Source organism: Oncorhynchus clarkii, chromosome 25, assembly GCF_045791955.1.
Source record: "Oncorhynchus clarkii lewisi isolate Uvic-CL-2024 chromosome 25, UVic_Ocla_1.0, whole genome shotgun sequence".
In the NCBI taxonomy this organism is placed as follows: Eukaryota; Metazoa; Chordata; class Actinopteri; order Salmoniformes; family Salmonidae; genus Oncorhynchus; species Oncorhynchus clarkii.
In genome coordinates this window covers 24,780,922-24,798,050 of record NC_092171.1, presented here as the reverse complement: position 1 = coordinate 24,798,050, position 17,129 = coordinate 24,780,922, and the positions used below count along the sequence as shown (strand labels likewise).

Sequence of the window (17,129 nt, the reverse complement as noted above, 5' to 3'; positions counted from 1 at the left end):
CCGAGCGCTGTAAAACACTGAACAGCTATCCCTCTTTGTCCTCAACAGTCCAGCTTTCAAAAACATCAGGCTACTGTATGTGGCCAGGAAAATATTCTGGGCGTTCTTGAAAACAATACATATAGACAAGTATTTCTGAAACGTCTAGAGACATCATGATTTGGTCCACAAAAAGCTAGTTCTAAAGTAAAATTAAAAATTAAAATAAACAGCTCAAATGAGCAAAAGGAAACGACAGTCCATCCTCCTCAAGTGTAAAAAAACCATCAAGCACTTTGATGAAACTTAGACCGCGAAGGAAAGACAGACCAAGAGTTACCTCTGCTGCAGGTGTGCCTTGTTAAAAGTTAATGTGGAATTTCTTTCCTTCTTAATGCATTTAAGTCAATCAGTTGTGTAGTGACACCAAGCGCTATGATGAATAAGTTCATTAGAGTTATCAGCCTCAGAAATTGCAGCCCAAATAAATGCTTCACAGATTTCAAGTAACAGACATCTCAACATCAACTGTTCAGAGGAGACTGCGTGAAATCAGGCCTTCATGGTCGAATTGCTGCAAAGAAACCACTACTAAAAGACACCAATAAGAAGAAGAGACTTGCTTGGGCCAAGAAACACGAGCAATGTACATTAGAGTGGTGGAAATCTGTCCTTTGGTCTGATGAGTCAGAATTTGCGATTTTTGGTTCCAACCGCCGTGTCTTTGAGAACGAGTAGGTGAATGGATGATATCCGCATGTGTGGTTCCCAACGTGAAGCATGGATGAGGAGGTGTGATGGTGTGGGGGGTGCTTTGCTGGTGACGCTGTCTGTGATTTATTTAGAATTCAAGGCACACTTAATCAGCATGGCTTCCACAGCATTCTGCAGCGATACGCCACCCCAACTGGTTTGCGCATATTGGGACTATAATTTGTTTTTCAACAGGACACTGACCCAAAACACACCTCCAGGTTGTGTAAGAGATATTTGACCAAGAAGGAGAATGATGGAGTGCTGCATCAGATGACCTGGCCTCCACAATCACCCAACCTCAACCCAATTGAGATGGTTTGGGATGAGTTGGACTGCAGAGTGAAGGAAAAGTGCTCAGCATATGTGGGAGCTCCTTCAAGACTGTTGGAAAAGCATTCCAGCTGAACCTGGTTGAGAGAATGCCAAGAGTGTGCAACGCTGTCATCAAGGCAAAGGGTGGCTACTTTGAAGAATCTAAAAGATATTTGGATTTGTTTAACACTTTCCTGGTTACTACATGATTCCATGCGTGTTATTTCATAGTTTTGATGTCTTCACTAGTATTCTACAATGTAGAAAATAGTCCAAATAAAAGGAAAACCCTTGAATGAGTAGGTGTCCAAACTTTTGACTGGTACTATAAAAGTGTACACATGCCCTGAAATGGCTGTGCAGAAAGTTGTTTTTCCTTGTTCAGCTTCCTATAAAAAAACAGAAACAGCTTTGTTCTACCGCCATCTCAGTCCACTGGTGCACTACCAATCTCTGTACAAAGGAGTCTTCTGATACAAGGTGCTGGATCAGTAATTCAATCAATTGAAGTGAGGACACTGCTCTTCATTACTCCTCTTCTCAAATGAATAAAACCTATGAAAACCTTGATTTCTTTTGAGTGGGCCTCAATCATATGAAGACAATAGGAAACCCGAATGCAAAAAGTCACTAAGACAGGGGTAGAGAGTCAGAGAAAGCGACAGAGAAAAAAAGTTAGAGAGCTTCCTAGCAGTGAGTCTCTCCAATAGCTCAAATCCTGGGAGTCTCTACCGATCCACTACAGTCCTCCAGCTGAGATAGAAGGTTCCCCTGTGTCTCTCCAAGCTGTCGACAGACAGTGGGGAGTCCATATCCTGCTTCAGGTGGGAGACTGAAGCGTGAGGGATGGAAGGGAAGACTTGAGAGATTGAGGGATAGGAGGGGTGGATTTCACTTTTCAGGAATGGCGGTGAAATGACTGTCTGATGTTTTTAATTACATCAGCCTAATGTCCCGGCACTGCTTGGCTATGGTGAAAATGACACTCACGCTGTAGCCCTGTCAGTCACCACATTTTCCAGTGCCAATCACCCCCTTTCCCAGCAACACTTGATTCACTGTACCTTGCTAAGCAGTGAAAGGAGGGAGCAGTGCAGAGCGCAGTCTTTCCTCTCACCCAGCGTGTTAATGCAAAATCTGCTCACAAACTCTCCAGAGGCCACTTCAGAAAGGGGGATTTGACTTAGCGCCACAGCCAAGACTTTACGCACTCCCCTCTAACCTTGTCCCCGTTTCCTTCTTCACACAGGCCAATATAAACCAGGCACAACAGCCAGGCTAAGGAGAGAGCGTCACAATGACAGGGCAGGACTTTCTGCCACTCAAAGCCAGTTGAATGAGTTCAGCATCTTATATAATTGCCCAACACTGATAAAAACTACCAGAAACAACTCATTCCATTCCAAGTGTAATCTTATGTATAGAGAGAAAAGGAAAGCCGTTACAGCTACTTTGCTCAGAAATGTATAGTAAATGTAGAAAGGTTAGGGTTAAACAGCCCATTAAAGAAACCTTCAGAAACGGGAAGGATCTGAAGTGCTGGATGCAAGTGTGAGCTAATCAACCCACAATGGGAACGTACGCTGCCTGCTGGGACGTCAAGATGTTGGGATTCTCGCTCTTTGGGCCGTGTCCAGTGTTGTTTTCAGATGGCAGTTTGTGGATCGAGCCAACGAGACGGCGATAAGAGGGGGAGTCACATTCCTGGGGCTTATCTTCCATTCATATTCCTTAGAGAATGCCCAACACAGGAATGAACAGCTACTCTTTAGCTCAACTAGAGTATGGGTGAGCGTGTGTGTGTGTGTATAGAGGGGGTGCCTCTAACAGAGTAGAGTGCAGACAGGATGTTGAGAGCTTCAAAACAGTTGCCTTTCAGAGGAATGAGAATTTTAAATGATGGAAAATAGGATTTATTCCAAAAAGAATACATATTTTTCAGTGGGCTAGCATATGGCAGGGAACACATTGCTCAAAACGGTTGCAGTATGTAGAAGATAGTGTAGGCCTAAGTTGAAATGTTCCACAACAGGTTTGTGATAGAGAAGCAACAAATGGAACATTTTGCTTAACGTTTAAACTGCCATTTTTTAAAAACCAGTTTACCATTAAAACGATAAATAAATCCATGTCATTTCACAATGCAGATAAATGGTTATATTACATACGTAATGTAGGCTATGACCGCTAGCACCGGGCAATGAAGTGATACAGACCCCTTTACTTTTTCTACATTTTGTTACATTACAGCCTTATTCTAAAATGTATTCAATTGTTTGTTTTCTTCTCATCAATCTACACAAAAAACCCATAATGACAAAGCAAAAACAGGTTTTTAGAAATGTTTGCTGATTTATTATCATTTTAAATTTTTTTTCATTTACATAAGTATTCAGACCCTTTACTAAGTATTTTGCGAAAGCACCTTTGGCAGCGATTACAACCTAGTCTTCTTGGGTATGACACCACAAGCTTGGCACACCTGTATTTGGGGAGTTTCTCCCATTCTTCTCTGCAGATCCTCTCAAGCTCTGTCAGGTTGTATGGGGAGCGTTTTTCAGGTCTCTCCAGAGATGTTTGATCGGGTTCAAGCCCGGGGTCTGTCTGGGCCACTCAAGGACATTCAGAGAGAACTGCATTGTCGTGGCTGTGTGATTAGGGTTGTTGTCCTGTTGGAAGGTGAACCTTCACCCCAGGCTGGAGGTCCTGAGAGCTCTGGAGCAGGTTTATCATCAATGATATCTCTGTACTTTACTTCGTTAATCCTTCCCTCGATCCTGACTAGTTTCCCAGTCCCTGCCGCTGAAAAACATCCCCACAGCATGATGCTGCCACCGCCATGCTTCACGGTAGGGATGGTGCCAGGTGTCCTCCAGATGTGACGCTTGGTCACACTTGGTCTTGGTTTCATCAGACCAGAGAATCTTGTTTCTCATGGTCAGAGTCCTTAAAGTGCCTTTTGGCAAACTCCAAGCGGACTGTCATGTGCCTTTTACTGAGGAGCGGCTACCATTCATGCCTGATTGGTGGAGTGCTGCATTGGTTGTCCTTCTGTGGAGATGGGAGAACATTCCAGAGGAACTCTGGAGCTCTGCCAGTGACCATCGGGTTCTTGGTCACCTCCCTGACCATGGCCCTTATCACCCATTACTCAGTTTGGCTGGGCGACCAGCTCTAGGAAGAGTCTTGGTGGTTCCAAACTTCTTCCAATTAAGAATGATGGAGGCCACTGTATTCTTAGGGACCTTCAATGCTGCAGAAATATGTTGGTACCCTTCACCAGATCTGTGCCTAGACACAACCCTGTCTCGGAGCTCTACAGACAATTCCTTCGACCCCATGGCTTGGTTTTTGCTCTGACATGCATTGTCAACTCTGTGACCTTAAATAGACAGATGTGCACCTTTCCAAATCATGACCAACCAATTGAAATTACCACAGGTGGATGCCAATCAAGTTGAAACATCTCAGGTAGGGTCAATGGAAATTCAATTTCGAGTCTCATAGCAATGGGTCTGAATACTTAGGAGAAACTCCCCAAAATCAGGTGTGCAATCTTGTAGAGTCATACCCAAGAAGACTTGAGGCTATAATCACTGCCAAAGGTTCTTCAACAAAGTACTGAGTAAAGGGTCTGAATACTTATGTAAATGTGATCAGTTTTTTATTTTTAATACATTTGCAAAAATGTCTAAACCGTTTTTTTCTTTGTCATTATTGTGTATAGATTGATGAGGACTTAAATGTTGTTTTTTAATCCATTTTTGAATAAGGCTGTATGGCATGTCATACTAATTTTGTCCAGACAGCGACAGATACATAGGCTACATATAGTAAAGCAGAGGTGCACTGCTTCGCTCGCTCAGATGCCTTCTCCGGTGAGATACTGTAGTTTCAGCCACTTGTGTATCGAAGGAAAGTTTGCAGTACACTGTTCGGATGCTGAAATTATTTTTGATGAACGTGCGAAGGTAACCTATTTGAAGTGATTTGTTTGACAAATCAGATGAACTGGTTGTGTTCATGGCACATTAAAAAGGTAAAACATTTTTACAGTTAAATAACATAAAACTAGCCTCTGCCTGGGGCCTCCAATCACCCAGTCCAAACTGTATCTTGACATTTCTTGGCTTGCAATGTCTCGCAACTTCAGTAAAGCAGGGCCTATCAACAATTAATAAACTAGGATATTCTACACGCAACAGACTGAACACACCCTTGCATCATTAGCAAAGAGAAAGAGCAGGCGAGCCAGTTGCACAGTGATGGTGGGGGGGGGGGTGAGAAAAAAAGACTGGTTTTCCTTTTGGGATTTTTCTTAATGTTAAGAAATGTGTTCCAGGTGATTTCTTACAGTAAATGACGGTTTACACAATGGTGCCTGCACAATGTAAAAAAAATAAAAAATGTAAAAAAAGTAAACGTTCTCCATGCTACAGATTTATTGATGAATCTAGGCCTACGGTGAGAAATAAATAAGTGATGAAAGTGTTCACTGCAAACAGAGGTGGCATAGATTTATCTGGAATAGTGAGAACTATCACTATTTCATACCTAGTCCCATATTTACAAACACGCAAGGTGAGAAACACTACAAATCTTAACTGAATAGTTTGGGTCAGGGTACAGCTGGGACAATAAAGTGACAATTATAGACACCAAACATACCGATCACTTATCGCAGGCGTTTTTTGTTGAGTAGCCTATCCTGGAGAAATTTGAAATGAAATAAGTTTGCTAATATGGGTGATTGTGAATGGGACAATTGCTGGCTACAACAATCAAACTAGTAGTAGTAGTTTACAGGGTAAAAATGCGGTGCACAATAGATTTGGGCAATGACAAGCAGTGTTTTCCATAAACTCAGAGTAGCCAGCCAGAAGAAAAAGTAACCAGTAAGGCTCCCCTGGGTGAAGACATTTTTGCCAAACAAGCTATATTTTGGTGGCCTCTGGTACATTCCAAGGATTGTATTTCCAACAAGCAACTATCAGGAAATAACACTGAAAACAAATGCACACTGACACTGTTAGCTTCATCAGCTGTATGATATTAAACACAGGAAAAAAATATTTGGACTGCGCTGGGCCTTTAAAAAAATCCTGTAAGACTGCTATCTTCCACAGGCTTCAAGTTTCTTTTTAGGAGACTCTTTCTTAGCTATCTGCATTGCAGGTATTATTTTAGCTCTTACACAGGTGTTGAACATGAGCCTTGATACACAGAACGCAGCTGTTGACTCCTCCATTGTCAACACTTTGATAAAATAAGTAGACCTATATCCATATCTTTGAAAATACCATACAAGTATCATTAGCTTTTAAAACAATTCAATCTGTTTTCTTGTATCATATTTTGTACCAGAGTGAACTGCATGAACTTTTAACCTTTGACCCCAGATGTCATTTATTTTACCTCCTCTTTCATATGAGCCCATAAGTTTTGTATGGAAATTTTGGGGTCCCCCTCAACCAAGGTTTCACCTTTTCATAACTTTTTCACTTTTGGTCGTGGGGAAGCTTTTTGTGCATTTGAAACATTTCTAGGATCTTTTATTTCAGCTCATGAAACATGGGACCAACACTTTACATGTTGCATTTATAAAAAAGTGTATTTTGAAAGATGAGACTGAGGATTTTTATAAATACTGCTGTGATGTCAAGCAAGCCAAATCATCAGTGAGCCAAATGTGCACTTCACATTTCCATATCATGAAACTCATGTTATATACAGTGTCAGTGTCTCTGATCACAATGTTTGATGTACAGTTAGTTACAAGATGACATGGCATCACACTCTGGGTTGATCTGAACAGAATGAACACATGTTTGTCTATTGTGAAGAAAATTAGTAGCAAAACACGCATCTGAATCCACTTTTCTATGCGCACAATAATTGTTATCCGTTTATCGAAATTGCCCTGTGAAAGCCGAACACTAAGATTGTATTTTATACCTTAGTAATGTTGGCAATAGAATAGCAAGCTTTCAAATGATGCCCACCTGCCCAGATTGCGATTTATAAATGGGCAATTTTTAGATTGTGTAAACAACAACAGTAATTGTATGATGGTGGGGATGAAGTGCTATGTTCCAAACAAAACAACTGCATGTGTGCTTGCTCTAGTTCCTCAACTGCACAGCTAGGAGAGATAACAAAAAGCACCATATAGTTGAAGACTCTTCTTTGAGTCATACAAGTGCATTGAAATTACTTAGGATCTGTGCGTGTGTGGTCACCAGTTAGTCCTCTCATTCAAACACTTGTCATTGTGTTGTCTTATGTTGCACCTACCCCACATTTCCTTTTTTGGATTCAGTCTTGTGTCAGGTGAACGGTTGTGTCCCAAACTTTGGAATAATAATTTTGCCATAATCGCCAAACTGTTCCCTTTCAATTGTTACCATGCTTATGTATATGTTTTCATATATCTTCTGTAAGAAACATTCAAATGTATCCCTATCCATATAGCCAATTCCCACGAGTGTAAAGGGTTAAGAGTGAGACAACAGTAACACTTTGAAGAGCGATCCCTCATCAACACAGATGGTGCTTGTTACCCCACATAAAATGATAGAGTGACCGCACCATCTACCCTGCTGGCTTGGGGCTGTCAGTGCCAGCTAATGATGCATCAGCGTTTACCTCAGGGGAACAGGGTGATGGTAAAGATGCCAAAACCACAAAGAAAAAAACACTCATCCTCAGTAAATTATTATTAGCTTGAGTGTCTATATTGGTTTATAATGTATACTGTTTAGATGTTGACAAAAGCTATCTGTCTTATTTTGGGAAGTACACATGCTGTGAAAAGATCTCACTGATACACTTGGGGATATATTTTAAAGCAGAAGGATGATGTGAATAATAGAGAACATGGTTGCTTTGAACTCTGAACCTGAACACTATGTGACTTGAAGACCTTTTGTAGCCATACATTCTGTCATGGATGCACAGTCGTTCTGTTTCACACACCTTTTCCTCCTGAGCTCGCAAATAAACAAGCAACATCATGGACTCAGCAGCCCAGTCTATTTGGAAACAATACAGAAGGATTCTTCTTTGACAACAATCCACTTGTTGGGCCAAATCCCTTGTGGAACACCAATCTAAGGCCATAAAATGCAACATTTCCTTAAAGGTTTTCTTCAATTACTGAAGCCTGTATACTTTAGAGCTGCCACTGCAACTAATTTTGTTATGGCATATCTCTGCCACAGTACACTGAACAGAAGCACATAAACCTCTCCCCTCTGCACAGAGAGGACAGACAGGAGGATTAATCCATTTTACTGGGTGACTCAGCTGCAGTTGAGATGAGGGCTGCATGATGCCAGCCAGACATGGGGAAGCCATGAATCACACAGCAGAAAGCCCCCAAAATGATCTCATTCTTTATAGCCTGGCACCCTGTGACAATAAACCACTTTGGAGAGGGAGCAGTAGGCTAGACAAGGCCGGGCTGAATGAATAACCAGAAAAACAACAGTCAACAGAACTTTCTAAATGGTCTGCAGAAGAGCTTCCATTAGTTTTAGCCTACAGGTAAGACAAATATGAATATTACAAGCAGTGTTTACATAGTTTTAAAGGGAAAGCTCCATAAAAGCTAACAAGTATCCAAACCTGCTGGCATAAGCAAATTATTCAAGCAATGGATCACCTAAAATGGCCCTAGCTGTTTTGGTTCTGCATGAATGTGCAGAACCAATGATGATGTACGCACCATGTGTAAATTAATAGATAGGCTATATTTTGTGGTGTACTCCAGTAGCCTAAATGATACAATACACTACTTCATGGGAGTGTGGTGCACATTTGGAGTTCATTGGGTTGGTGAACAGTGATGCTATAAGGAGTAGTATTAAGGAAAGCAAGATCTGAGGTGAATGAGGTCGAGGGAGCAGCCCTGCAAGGCCCCAACCTGTCAGACAAACTCTGCACTACAGAGATGGGTGGTAATTGCTCACTGCAGATAAATCCTAAATGCATTGTGTTTTCCAAAGGGCTTTTTCCACCTTTGGCTCAAATACAAAGTCCAGCTCAAGGCTTTTACAGACTGTACGTCGGATTCAGTCTTTTAAGATTATCACGTCACCAAACAAAAATCTTGATATCAACTTGACCAGATTGTACAATTTGATTCAGTTCTGTCGTCGCATTCTGCGATTGGCTTATGAGGCTTCATCAGCAAACGTAGACGACATCAACTGCAGGATGTATTAGATCTGTGCATGTGCCAGCACCAGCCTCACTCTACGCTTATGAGCGGCTGAAGTGAGTTTGGAAAAACTAAAAGTATGCATCTTAGAAATAGTTTTCACGTATAAAAATGTCTGAAATCAGAATCAAATAGGCTTCCGCAAAATAACACGGTCGCTGTGGTAGAATATTTCCTTTGCCGATTTTGTGCATTGATCAAACTCCTATCAGGTAGCCTGATTTCAGATGTGTCAAGTAAACAAGATTAGAGAAATTGTTCTTGCAAAGCATGTAATTGTTTAAATCAAATGTATATTAATCTGACTATTCACAATAATCGTATTATTGTGTGCATACTCAAGAAGGCCAAGTTCCTATTGGTCAGTCACCAGGATTGACTCGTAACACCAGCCACACACTACACGATAAAGACAAAAAAATTGACACTACCAGAACTTTGACAGAGCCTAAGACTGCACGTAGTGGTACTTAAAAGCGGTAGACCTAGACCCTGTCATAATGAACGAGTCAAGATGTCTGACAAGACCTAAGAATTTCCCCACAACTTGGACATTGAGACACCAAAATCGTGGCACAAGACAGCTAAAATTGTAAAGTCTGTGGGGGGCTTGAACTCTAGCTGGTCACTATGGAACTAGGCAAACAAGGATTTTCAGAGGGAAATTATTTTGTGACCATCTAATTAATTTATATATTTTTTAGACTTACTACATAATAATTTGACTTAAAAATTGAGCATTGTTTTTTATATTTTACCAAATCCAATACGCTAGGCTTTAAGTGGTGACATTCTAATATTGTGGGATGGCAAGGATACAGTAACATGCACATCTGCATGAACTAATGACCAGTAAATTGCAACACACTGGGTTCTTTGGTTTTGGAGAGGGGCCAACAAGCCCTGCGAAACAAGGTTTCCAGGCCTCCTGGATATCCCAGTGCTAGCTGTGCCACCAGAGACTCTAGGTTCAAGCCCAGGCTCTGTCGCAGCCGGCCGCGACAGGGAGGCCCATGGGGCGACGCACAATTGGCCCAGCGTCGTCCGGGTTAGGGAGGGTTTGGCCGACAGGGATATCCTTGTCTCATCGCGCACTCGCGACTCCTGTGGTGGGCCGGGCGCAGTGCACGCTGACCAGGTCGCCAGGTGTACGGTGTTTCCTCCAACACATTGGTGCGGCTGGCTTCCGGGTTTGTATGTGCATTGTGTCAAGAAGCAGTGCGGCGAGGTTGGGTTGTATTTCAGAGGACGCATGGCTCTCGATCTTCGCCTCTCCCGAGTCCGTACGGGAGTTGCAGCAATGAGACAAGACTACCAAGAGGATACCACGAATTTGGGGAGAGAAAAAAAGGGTTTTCCACAAGTGCTTCAAGACATGTATTCCATATATTCAGTTCGCCAGTTAGCCGTTTTAAAGTTGGGCGGTATCAAGATTTATATCTTCACACCATCCTTCTCTCATCCCGGGATTTACAGTATTAGTGGCAAAAACAAACGCAAAAAAGAACATTGGGCATCTTACCAGAATCCTAACTAAATTTGCACAAGTAATAGCGAATTTCTATGGCGGCTGCTAGCAAAATAATGAATCGCAAATACAGGCAATCCAGCTCAAGTTATACATACAAAGGTAGAAGCTACTGAATGTAATTTTTGTTGAGTTTGGACATTTACAAACGAATGTGAACGAGAGACATTGTGCAAATGAATAAAGTTTTGAAGCATGCTTGTCTGAAGGAAGAACAGCACTGGCTCTGAAGCAGCATGTGAACACGCTGTGTCTGTGTGAAGTCTGGAGTCGCTAGGGTAACAGGCCTGCCTGCTCTGCTCAGAGAAGATGGGGGAGGAGCAGAAAAACGAGAACAGATAGAAGAAAAAAACACAAGGAAATAAAAAGATGGCACATTTAACTCATCCAAAGGGCTTAGACTTCTCAAACACGGCAGAAAGCTTAAACAATATGGTGCCCCATCACCTTATTCAGTAACTGATTTAGATAACTAGCAAGTTAAACTTAGGGGTCGCGTTAAAGTAGAATTCTTCATTTTTCTTTCTGGCGAAAAAAAATAAAAACGCATAAGAAATCTCTTGCTGCGTTTTGTAAACACAGATCCAATTTGCTTCCCATTGTAATTTCTGCTCGGCATCAAACTACTTTTGTGCTTAAGTTGCACTTCTTCACTCGGAGGAGAATTCACAAACTGGCATTCTATTAGCAGACAGCACTCTGACTGAGGTGTAGCTACTTCTCTCTGGCACTTTTCTCAGTGGAGCCAGCCTACTTTTCTCTAGTAAAATGCAAGGTTAACTTGAAACAAAACATTAGGAAATGTAGCTGGCTACATTCTTTCTATGATAAACATCAGAAATTATGCTGGTACCACCATGCTTCACGGTAGGGATGGTGTCAGGTTTCCTCCAGACGTGACGCTTGGCATTCAGGGCAAAGAGTTCAATCTTGGTTTCATCAGACCAGAGAATCTTGTTTCTTATTAAATCAAAATGAAATCAAATGTATTTATATAGCCCTTCGTACATCAGCTGATATCTCAAAGTGCTATACAGAAACCCAGCCTAAAACCCCAAACAGCAAGCAATGCAGGTGTAGAAGCACGGTGGCTAGGAAAAACTCCCTAGAAAAGGCCAAAACCTAGGAAGAAACCTAGAGAGAAACCAGGCTGTGTGGGGTGGCCAGTCCTCTTCTGGCTGTGCCGGGTGGAGATTATAACAGAACATGGCCAAGATGTTCAAATGTTCATAAATGACCAGCATGGTCAAATAATAATAATCACAGGCAGAACAGTTGAAACTGGTGCATACAATGGCAAGAAAAAGTATGTGAAACCTTTGGAAATACCTGGATTTCTGCATATATTGGTCATAAAATTTGATCTGATCATCTAGGTCACAACAATAGACAAACAGTCTGCTTAAACTAATAAACAATATGTTTTCATGTCTTTATTGAACACACGCAGTGTTCTCAGTGTAGTGGGCGGAAAACGTATGCAAACCCTTGGATTTAATAACTGGTTGACCCTCCTTTGGCAGCAATAACCTCAACCAGACGTTTTTGTAGTTGCGGATCAGACCTGCACAACAGTCCGAAGGAATTTTGGACCATTCCTCTTAAAAAACTGTTGCAGTTAAGCAATATTCTTGGGATGCCTGGTGTGAACTGCTCTCAAAGTCATGCCACAGCCTCTCAAATCAGGTTGAGGTCAGAACTCTGACTGGGCCACTCCAGAAGGCGTATTTTCTTCTGTTGAAGCCATTCTGTTAACTTACTTCTGTGTTTTGGGTTGCTGTCCTGTTGTGTCACCCAACTTCTGTGAATCTTCAATTGGCGGACAGCCTATCATTCTCCTGCAAAATGTCTTGATAAACTTGGGAATTCATTTTTCCAGCGATGATAGCAAGCTGTCCAGGCCCCGAGGCAGCAAAGCAGCTCCCTCCACCATACTTTACAGTTGGGATGAGGTTGTTGGTGTGCTGTACCTTTTTTCTTCTCCACACAGTGTTGTGTGTTCCATCTAAACAACTCAACTGTAGTTTCATCTTTCCACATAATGTTTTGCCAGTAGCGCTGTGCAACATCCAGGTGTACTTTTGCAAACTTCAGACGTGCAGCAATGGTTTTTTTGGACAGCAGTGACTTCTTCCGTGGTGTCCTCCCATGAACAACATTACTTTATAGTGTTTCACATATCATAGACTCAGAGATGTTAGCATGTTCCAGAGATTTCTGGAAGTCTTTAGCCGACGCTAAGATTCTTCTTAACATCATTCTGCGCTGTGCTCTTGCAGTCATCTTTGCAGGACGGCCACTCCTAGGGAGAGTAGCAATAGTGCTGAACTTTCTCCATGTAGACAATTTGTCTTACCGTGGAAGAGATACTTTTGTAACCTTTTCCAGCTTTATGCAAGTCAACACTTCTTAATCTTAGGTATTTTGAGATCTTTTGTTCGAGGCATGGTTCACATCGGGCAATGCTTCTTGTGAATAGCAAACTCAAACTTAATAGGGCAAGGCAGCTCTAACCAACATCTCCAATCTCGTCTCATTGATTGGACTCCAGGTCAGCTGACTCCTGACTCCAATTAGCTTTTGGAGAAGTCATTAGCCTAGGGGTTTACATACTTTTTCCAACCTACCATGTGAATGTTTAAATTATGTATTCAATATAGACAAGAAAAATACAATAATTTGTGTGTGTTATTAGTTTAAGCACACTGTGTTTGTCAATTGTTGGGACTTGTGAAGATCAGATCAAATTTATGCAGAAATCCAGGTAATTCCAAAGGGTTCACATACTTTTTTCTTGCCACTGTAGTTTTGCAAAAAAAAATATTGCTTTTTCATTGTAAGCTCATGTACTTGTGTAGCTGCACTTTTGTGGTCATTTGTTGAAAATTAAGCTATTTTCTGCCTAATGAGTTGCACGAATGTATTTTCTGTGAAGGAAAACTATAGTTGCACGGCCCTGATCACTCTATGGAAGCAGGTGAAATGAAGAACGTGATCTGCTTTATCGCCTAACGTATTGCACAAGTTGACTGCAGGTATTTACTTAAAAAGTAGCTACAAATATTAAAATGTATTGATAAACATTAAAGAAATAGTTAACAGAATTGACGGTATTAAAAAATAAATCCTGTGGCTATTTCCAAATACCCTGGTATATACGGTATACCGTCCAAGCCTACTATGTTTTACATTCTCCGTATTGTAATGTTCCATAGGGTCATCCTGTGTGGTACCCTATTGTATTTGAAGTGAAAATGTGGAAAATATCTCTGTGTGCATGCGTGAGAGAGAGAGCGAGAAGAAGCAGTCAAGGTACAGAAGCACACTGCACTACCTACTCCCTTTTCAAATCAGCTGTCAGAGTTGCATTGTTACTCCTACACAATAGCATCTGGCCATCAGCTCTGTAAATATTATGTTTATCCTTGTGGAAAAGCAAACCGCCTCCCATTACTGCTTTCAACACAATAATTTCATATGAACAGGACATCCTGGGTTTTTATATCTTTCAAAGTCAAATACAAAACATACAATGAAGACTCAAATGGCTTTCCCTTTGTTTGTTGTGGGTGGTATGAACCAACTGTCATACACATCAAATCCCACACATATGAATTGCTTTATCAATAGCCTGACTTTGATATTTGATAGTATGACAGTTCATTTCTTAATATACAGATGAGCACATAACAATGAGCTTCAGTTTATATGAAAATATAGTTTTTATTATAAAGCATCTGTATATGAAACTAGCATGATGCACATGCATGACAATTATTTGCAGGTAAACAATCAATAAGAGAAACATGTTTTAATGAGATATCGTCCCTTTGTACAATACAGGTGCATGCAGCTGCATAATACTTGCATTATGCAGTATAGCCTAATATTGTCCATGCTATTTCATATACACACAAAAGTATGTGGACACCCCTTCAAATTAGTGGATTAGGCTATTTCAGCCACACCCGTGACAAGTGTATAAAATCAAGCACACAGCCATGCAATCGACAAACATTGGCAGTAGAATGGCCCGTACTGTAGAGCTCTGACTTTCAACCTGGCACTGCCAAAGGATTCCACCTCTCCAATAAGTCAGTTCGTCAAATTTCTGCCCTGCTAAAGCTGCTCCGGTGAACTGTAAGTGCTGTTATTGTGAGGTGGAAGTCTAAGAGCACCAGCTGCACAGCCACACAAGCTCACAGAACTGGACCGCTGAGTGCTGAAGCGGTAGCACTAAAAATCGTCTGTCCTCGGTTGCAACACTCACTACCGAGTTCCAAACTACCTCTGGAAGCAAAGTCAGCACTATTTGTGCTTTTATTTCCTTTTTCAGCATGTCAATGCCCCCGTGAACAAAGCGTTGTCCATACAGAAATGGTTTGTCGAGATCAGTGTGGACGATCTTGACTGGCCTGCACAAAGCCCTGACCTCAACCCCAAACAACTTTGGGATGAATTGGAACGCTAACTGAAAGCCTGGCCTAATCACCCAACATCAGTGCCCGACCTCACTAATGCTCTTGTGGCTGGCTGAATGGAAGCAAGTCCCGGCTGCAATGTTCCAACATCTAGTGGAAAGCCTTCCCAGAAGAGTGGAGCCTATTATAGCAGAAAAAGGGAGGACCAACTCCATAATTAATGCCCATGATTTTGGAATGAGATGTTCTACGAGCAGGTGTCCACACACGTTTGGTCATGTAGTGTAGCTTGTGACAAAAGCCTCCGTTTCAGATAATGAAATAAGATCGCAGGCTACTTGAAGGTTTAACAATTATGTATTTTAGCTAGTGTTCAAAACACCAGCTCAAGCTTCATCTTCAAAACTGTTAGCAAGGCTTCAGACTTCAAAATTAGGAAGTTCGAAGCCGTATTTTGCAAGACTCTATAGGTACTGCTATGTATAATTTGAACAGACTTCACTCTGACAGTGAGACGTTCAATGAAATACAATTAGTCACAGCCTTCATAAAACCCTAAATACTATTTACCATAATACAGCTATTTATATTTGACATAAAATTAAGTATTCAAATCCTGAATAATCCATTGAATGAATCATTTGACGTGCGCAATAGTTCGTAAAAAAATGTTGAGCCTTTAACTGTAGCAAGTTTTGGGATATATTTAGATGATTGTTGTAACAGACACGGTGGAGACCGAGCAACACGCGCACCCTGTCACACACAGGACTCCGCGCTAGAATGTCAATAGTTGGACGAATGTAAATCTAAAACGTAGATAAATTATGACAGCATTTGAACTTGCATTGTATTTGATATCCATGTGTATATCAAATTTGTATCCTATGAAAACCCGAGAGTAAATAGAACAGATCAAAGTAATTATCAAGTAACTCACCACTTCTCGTTTGACACTGTTCCAAGTGTCAAAGCCTCAGCAAAGGTTATTACCGTGAGTCAATGTACTTTTACTTGACAATTCGTTCCCGTTATCTAATCAAATTGAAAGGTAGCATTTCGTTTTTGACATGGAAGTAGCCTAATTTCGCTCAACAGTCGTATTTCAAGGAAAGACAGAGCGTCTCTATCGCTCGCGGAGCAACAACTGCAGTCTCGATAGAAAAGCAGCAGCAGGTTCTCAGCAAGTCTTCCAAACCGCTAGTCACGTGGAGTAGACCCTAAGTAAATGCAATGTGCATTTTATTTGAGTCTCTAACATAAGTAAACAAATGATTGCCATGATAGGGAATTAAAGTTGTTGAACTTTGAATTAGATTCCTTGCTATGTCCTTCCACATTTCCTTGCTTTGCTTAATATAAAATCTGATATTTTTATTTGATTTATTTAACCTTTATTTAACTAGGCAAGTCAGTTAAGAACTAATTCTTATTTACAATGACGTTTACAATGATGACCTACCAAAATTCATCCTGCTGGAATGGGGCTGGGATTAAAAATAAATAAAACAAAATATAAATTAGGACAAAACACATATATTGACAAGAGAGATAACACTACATAAAGAGAGACCTAAGACAACAACATAACACAGCACAACATGGTAGCAGCACAAAACATGGTACAAACATTATTGGGCACAGACAACAGCACAAGGGAAAAGAAGGTAGAGACAACAATGCATCATGCAAAGCAGTCACACTGTCAGTAACATTGTCCGTGATTGAGTCTTTGAATGAAGAGATTGAGATAAAACTGTCCAGTTTGAGTGTTTGTTGCAGCTCATTCCAGTTAGCTGCAGCGAACTGAAAGGAGGAGCAACCCAGGTGTGACTGCTGTGTGTGCTTTGGGGACCTTTAACAGAATGTGACTGGCAGAACAGGAGTTGTATGAGGGCTGCAGTAGATATCT

General features: G+C 41.2%; 1 protein-coding gene across 2 annotated transcripts in view; it reads right to left on the bottom strand.

Annotated features, from left to right (window-relative positions):
- The window catches only part of LOC139383978 (syntaxin-binding protein 6-like), a 125,869-nt gene extending 109,456 nt beyond the window's left edge, over positions 1-16,413 (bottom strand). Inside the window, exon 1 of one of the 2 annotated variants that reach the window (XM_071128606.1) lies at positions 16,158-16,413. The gene's annotated coding sequence lies outside the window, so the exon portion shown is untranslated. The remainder of the gene's footprint in view (positions 1-16,157) is intronic. The other variant, XM_071128604.1, reaches the window with a different exon arrangement.
- Positions 16,414-17,129: the final 716 nt, after the last annotated feature.